Genomic DNA, 6,799 nt, shown 5'->3' with positions numbered 1-6,799 from the left:
CAGGATATAGGTGAAGCGGGGCACCATCACCATTCTAACCGCTTGTACTCGGCCCCACATGGAGAGCTCCAGCTGGGTCCATTTTGTAAAGTCCAGTTTCGTCCGCGTAATGAGAGGGTCAATGTTATCCACCACTATATGTGCCAGGCCTGGGTTGACAAGCACTCCCAGGTATTTAAGGCGTTTTGGCGTCCAGTGGAATGGGTAGCCTAGGAGTGCTGCTTTTGTGGTTACTTGCGATAGCAGAAGTGCCTCGCTTTTGTCCCAGTTAATGCGGTATCCGAAAGGGCTGCGAAGTCCTCGATTACCTTTAATAAGGCCAGTATGGATCTTTCTAAGTCCGTGAGTGTTAAAAGAACGTCGTCAGCGTATAGGTATATCTTGGAGGTGCCTTTGGGTAGTGATAGGCCGGTTATGGAGGGGGAGGACCGAATGGCTGCCGCCAAGGGCTCCATTGCCAACAGGAACAGGAGAGGCGAGAGGGGGCATCCCTGCCGTGTGCCTCTCTGGATAGGGAAAGGATACGAGAGGAAACACCCACAGTTGACTCTGGCCGCGGGCTGATCATAGAGCAGTCTTACCATAGAGATAAGTTTGCCGCCCAGACCAAATCTCTCCAGGGCCGCGAATAGGTATGGCCATTCTATGCGATCGAACGCCTTTTCGGCGTCTAAGGACAAGGCCAGTGCCATCTCCGGTGAGTCCCTGGCCACCCATAAGGTGTGGCATAGGGTACGTAGGTGGTTCCTAGAGGTGCGGCCCGGCACAAACCCCACCTGCGTATAGTGTATTAAGGACGGGATTACTTTTCGTAGTCTGTTTGCCAGGACGCTTGCTAGGATTTTGATGTCCCCGTTTAGAAGAGAGATGGGTCGGTAGCTGCCACATAACAAAGGGTCTCTCCCAGGCTTCGGTATGACAGCTATTGTAGCATTATTGGATATGGCCCCTAGTGACTGTGTTTCGCAGGCTTCATTGAGGGCTTCGCATAGGATATCAATCGCCTCTGTCCCTACCAATTTATAAAATTCTGCCGGGTATCCATCCTCCCCAGGTGATTTGTGATAAGGGAGGTCAGAGATGACTTTATCTATCTCCTGCCTGCTGATTTCCCCTTCTAATAGGCTATGGCCCTAGTCTGTTAGGGAGGGGAGGTCAAGCTTCTCTAAGAAGGTGGCAGTTTGCGCCGGGTTGGTCATTGTTTCCGGCGTGTAGAGGTGCCTATAGAACAGGGCAAATTCATTTCCAATTGCCTGTGGGTGAGTCAGTATGTCCCCGGAGGGGGAACGAATGGCTGGGATGGCTAAAGCGGCTGTTCTTTGACGGAGTTGGACTGCCAGCAGTCGTCCCGCCTTCTCACCCTGTTCATAGTGTTTCCCTTGGAGTCTCTGCAGCGCGAATTGGGCCTGAGTGGTGTACAGCTCATTAAGGGCCATTTGGGCTCGCTCTAGGTTTCGGCGGCCTAGGAGGGAGGGGTGCATTGTATATTGTCTGGTTAGTCGGTGTATGTCGAATTCCAGTGCCTCCTGTTGCTCTTTTCTGTCTTTGTTCGCTATCGCCGCGTCCCGCATGAGCTGTCCCCATATCGAGGCCTTGGCTGCAGCCCACATGATTCGGCTTGAATCAACAGAGCCTAGGTTGTCCTGGACGAAAGTGGTCACATGATTCTATAACAGCAACTTACCTTGGGGGGATTGATAGCAATGAATCACTAATCTCCAGGCTTTTCGGCCCGGAGATACCAGGCCTAAGCGGATGGCTACAATGACTGGGGAGTGGTCTGAAAGGCCGCCCTCCAGTATATAGTCCTCCAGGGTGTGGGCCACAAGGTTATGGGATACGAGGAAATAATCGATCCGTGATTGGGTACCGTGCACCGGTGAGAGAAAAGTAAATTCTCTGTCCGCCGGGTGAGTCAGCCTCCAATGGTTGACTAAGCCATTGTCCGCGAGTATGTCAGTCTGTATGGCTCTATCTGCATTATTGCTCATGTCCAGGGGTCCCGTCCTGTCCAATGCTGCATCCCTAGCTAGGTTCCAATCTCCTCCTATAACGTAACGGGATGCCCCTATCTCGGTCAGAAGTCGGTTGAGCTGTAGAAAAAAGAGACGTTTGGGACCTGTTGGTGCATAGACGGAGCCCACACAGTGTTGAATCCCCGATCTTCAGTTTGGCGAATGCGTATCGGCCCTCGGGTTCAGTCCACGATCTGACGACCGTGAAAGGGTGGGTTTTACGTAAGAGGATCGCCACCCCGCATTTCCTTGGGACATTCTCCGTACTGGGTGAGGGTGGATTGCAGCTAAACAGGACGGTACCCACCCAGTCATGCCGCAATTTATCAGATTCGAGACTGTCTAGATGTGTCTCTTGTAATAGGGCGATATCTGTCTGTTTAGAGTTAAGGTAGGATAGGACTTTTTCCGTTTGATGAAGTGGGTGAGACCGTTTACATTCCATGAGATGACCCGAAGAGGTACTACCGATGCTCACATTGGGTTGGGCATCCTTGCTTCCTGTGTCAGCCCACCCGGGGGTATGGAATAGACTCTATAAACTGGTGAGGATGCTGGGAAGAGAAGAAGGGAAATGACAGGTATGCAGAGTACGAAGGAGAGGTGAAAATAAAATAAAAAGGAGATAGTAAGTCAGTGGGGAAATGAGGAAGTAGAGTAGAAGATAAAGAAGGAAGAACGGGACTCGGGTCCCGATATACATGAGCTTTAACAAGGTGGGTCTAAAACCTAGGCCGAATGGGCATCGACGCCCGGCCAGCGGGCCCCGCGACGGGGGGGGGTGGTGGGCGCATACGAGGCGCCCCAGACCCTCACGTAAACATCTCCAGTCATGTCCGGAGGGGGTGTGTTTGTGGCTCGAGGGCAGGGGGGGAAGGCCGCGTTTTAGCTGTATCCCGAGGAGGGGGAGGAAGGGAAGTGTGGGGAAGGGGCAGGGACAGATGCTGCTATTACAAGGATCTCTCCCCCTTGGTTGTTCTGAAGGGTTGCGGCATGTGTATACCCTAGGTCTTAGCATCTGTAGTCTACTCTGCTTTGCACCAGCTCCCATCGTTAGACCGCTACTGCGCCTATTAGCAGGCCGGGACCCAGAGCCCAAACCCAGTTCAAAGCCATTTAGCCCCACCCCAGCTAGGGCAAGCCAACAATGTACAAGAGTGTTGCGTCAATTCCCAAGTTTCCCGGAGAGTATATTAGGCCATGATTCCAGGTGGGGAAAGTGATATGGGGTGTGATAAGTGTTACCAAACATGAGGGGGAGAGAGGGGGGAGGGAAACACAAGAGCGATCTCGAGCCATAAGAAACTATCACACAACCCAAACAGTCTAAACTGTCTAAGGCTATCAAAGCCTACTTGGGGGGGGATAGTTCTCAGCATTACAATGTCTTAAGAGTATACGTGAAAAAGTGTGCTCATCTCTTCTCTTTATCAGATCTCCTTCGCCATAAAATTCCTGTATCGCCTGCAACGTCTCTATGACAGTCTGTGGTTCATGACATCGAGGGCTTGTAGGAAAACCGTATCCGTGTTGGTTTCAGGTGGTGGGCACCTAGGGTTTCAGAGGGGATCGGGACTTATCTCTGTCTGACAGCTGTGTGTGCATCGCCACCGCCTGTAATACTTGGCCCCTGTCATCAAAGCTTTTCGTTAATCTCTCCAAGTCTCTGCCCCTGGCTTGAGGGTCTGTGGTAGATCTTCCGTCGGTGTCCAGGGCGGTTTCCGGTTGGCCCACTCCCCTGGTTGGGTTCTGTGTGTCTTGGGGGGGTTGGGTTGCTGATTCCATGGGTTGTGTCTGGTCATGTAGTCCCTCTAGGAATGGTTTTAGGTCCTCTGGGCCATAGAAGGTTTGTGACTCTCCGTTCTTAGTTATCCACATCCTGGCTGGCTGAATTAAACATCCAAATGGCGAAGGCGAGGACAGAGAGAGAGGAAGGCTCTTCTTCGGTCTGCTGTTTCTTTGGAGAAGTCCGCCGAAAGGCAGATTTCGAGGGAGCCTAACCGGAGTGGACCTTGCATTTGGGACATCTGTAGTAGTTGGCAGGCCTGCCCGTGTTGTAGGAAGCAGGCTATGATTGGGCGAGGGTGGTCTTTTCCGTTTTGTCTCTTGAGACTAAGGCCCTAATTCTGAGTCTGACGGGCGGCGGAGGCCGCCCGCCAGACTTCCCCCCTCCGAAATACCGCTCCGCGGTCGAAAGACCGCGGAGGGTATTCCGAGTTTTCCCCTAGGCTGGCGGGCGGTCTTCGCAAGACCGCCCGCCAGCCCAGGGGAAAACTCCCTTCCCACGATGACGCCGGCTCGTAATAGAGCCGGCGGAGTGGGAAGGTGCGACGGGTGCAGTTGCACCCGTCGCGTATTTCAGTGTCTGCTTTGCAGACACTGAAATACTTTTAGGGGCCCTCTTACGGGGGCCCCTGCCGTGCCCATGCCATAGGCATGGGCACGGCAGGGGCCCCCAGGGGCCCCGTGACTCCCCCTCTCGCCATCCGGTTCCCGGCGGGAGAACCGCCAGGAACTGGATGGCGGGAGGGGGAGTCGGAATCCTCCATGGCTGCGGAGCGCGCTCCGCAGCCATGGAGGATTCCTACGAGCGGCGGAAAGTCAGCGGGAGACCGCTGGCTTTCCGCGTCTGACCGCGGCTAAACCGCCGCGGTCAGAATGCTCGTAGGAGCACCGCCAGCCTGTTGGCGGTGCTCCCGTGGTCGGTGGCCCTGGCGGCCACCGACCACCAGGGTCGGAATGACCCGCTAAGTCTGTGCGCTCTTTGAAATTCCAAAGGGGGATCAAATGTTGTGTCGGCTAGTTTGGGGATCATGTCTCGCAAGTAAGAGAGAATGTCTGTACCCTCAATGCCTTCCGGAAATCTGAGGAAACAGATGTTGTTTCTGCGGCTTCTGTCCTCAAGGTTGGTTAGCTTGCTGCGGAGGTGTAAGAGTTCCTGATCACTGTCAGTCTGCAATGCCACTTGACTTTCCACTGCCACTACTCGATGGTCCTGTCCGGAGATTTGTGACTGGAAGCCCGCTACTTCCAGGCGCATGGATCTCGTTCCGCTGTTAGTGCCGTCATGGCATTATCCATACCTTCCAGTTTGCGACCTACTGCCGATATCTCCTGCAGTATGAGATCCATTGACACTCCTTGAGCGTCTTCTGACATGATGGCATGTGGGGGGGGTGAAGAGACCGCAGTGGAAGAGTGCTTCTGTTGGCGCAGGGCTTCGGAGAAGAGTAGTTGGCGGGCAGGCTTACCCGATGCTTTACCCGCCGTCTTGCCTCTGGGCATTGCAGGTTTCTCCGTGCTGATGGGAATCATGGGGGGGTGCCCGTCCGTGTCACAGTGAGGGCAACCAGCGTGGGCGTGCGGGCAGCAGAGAAGAGAGGGTGACAGAGGGGGGGTGAGGAGGACTCTGAGTAGTTGGTGAGTTCAAGCGAGTACCAGTTGGCCTCTCAAAGCGACCTACTGTAATAGGCTGTTCTTGCTGTATACAGGGGGAAGGGTCTTGGTGCTGACTCTATGACGAACAGTGTCCCACTGGGCTGTGACAGGACCAGGTGGGGGTGAGGCTTCTTGCTGCTCTCTAGCTCCCGTGTTAGCTCGGGGGTCCGTGGGTCCGTGGAGAGAGGGGTTGCTTTGGAGCCGAGGTCCGCTGCTACTCTTGCCCCTCTTTACTCTCCATACCTCATTGGTTCTAGCTCTGTTGGAGTTAACAGTGACTTTTCACTATTACTGTTAATGTGATGTTCCTCCTTTTGTTTTTATATTATTAGTTTTCTTTCCTCTTTTTTTTTTTTTTTTTTTCCTTCTCCTTACCCCCTCCTTTGCTTGCCTCTCTTCCTATTAGGTGGCGTTTTCTTCTTTGTTCTTTGCCTTTTCCTCTTTCGGTCCACTTCACGGCGTTTTCCTCCCCTCAATGTTCGTTATTGTATTTCTCTCTCTCTCCTCCCTCCCGTCTTTCTTCTCACTCATCCACCTCCCTCACCTCTTTGTGCCTCTTCTCCTCACCGGCTCACCGGCTCAACCCTCGCGCCTCTGTCCTCCGTGGGGCTTCTGCCATTCCCAGGAGGGCCTCCTCTGTAGTGGGCAAGGTTGGGAGGTGGGGGCAGCCATCCCCTGTGCTCTGCAGGTGGGGCCTCCTGTCACCAGTCTGATGGGGAAGGGAGGCAGAGGGGGGGGCTCCCTGCGTTCCTTGGCCCCCAAGGTGGGGGATGAGGAGGCACTGGGAGGTGCCCCACCAACGTCGGGCCTCCTTCTGTTCTGGGCCACGGTGCTGGCCAGCTCCGTTCTCCCTCTCTGGCACTGACTGACCGGGAAGGAGGGAAGGGTAGGCTTCGGGGACCGCAGTCGAGCCGCCACCAAAGTGTAGGTATTAGCGGAGGGTGCGTCTCTCCCCCTCGGACTCCAGCGGGGGACGCGCCCCTCCGCATCGGGGTGTCTCCGCACCTGAGGCCGCAGCTTGAAGGCCTACCGCGGGCCTCGATCTCGCCCCTCTCGCTCTGCTCGGTGTCTCCACAGAGGGCACACCTCCCGCGCCGTGGGTGTCGGCCGCCCGCCGTCACCGACTTCCACACCAGCCCCTGCTGTGTTCAGGGGTCCTCTGGTGCACCTCCAGTGCCGCCCTCCCCGCCACGTGGTCCGGAGCGGTACGGAGCTCGGCTCCTAGGTGGCCATCATGGATCTCGGCTACACCGCGCCCCTTGTCCTTGTTATTCTGTCAGTGATCCCAATCTCAACTAAGAAAACTAGTATGTGCACAATTTTAATATTTTGATCCATGTGTTAAT

Source organism: Pleurodeles waltl, chromosome 6 (assembly GCF_031143425.1).
Source record: "Pleurodeles waltl isolate 20211129_DDA chromosome 6, aPleWal1.hap1.20221129, whole genome shotgun sequence".
In the NCBI taxonomy this organism is placed as follows: domain Eukaryota; kingdom Metazoa; phylum Chordata; class Amphibia; order Caudata; family Salamandridae; genus Pleurodeles; species Pleurodeles waltl.
The sequence above is the reverse complement of the archived record's forward strand: the minus strand, read 5'-3'. Positions refer to the sequence as shown.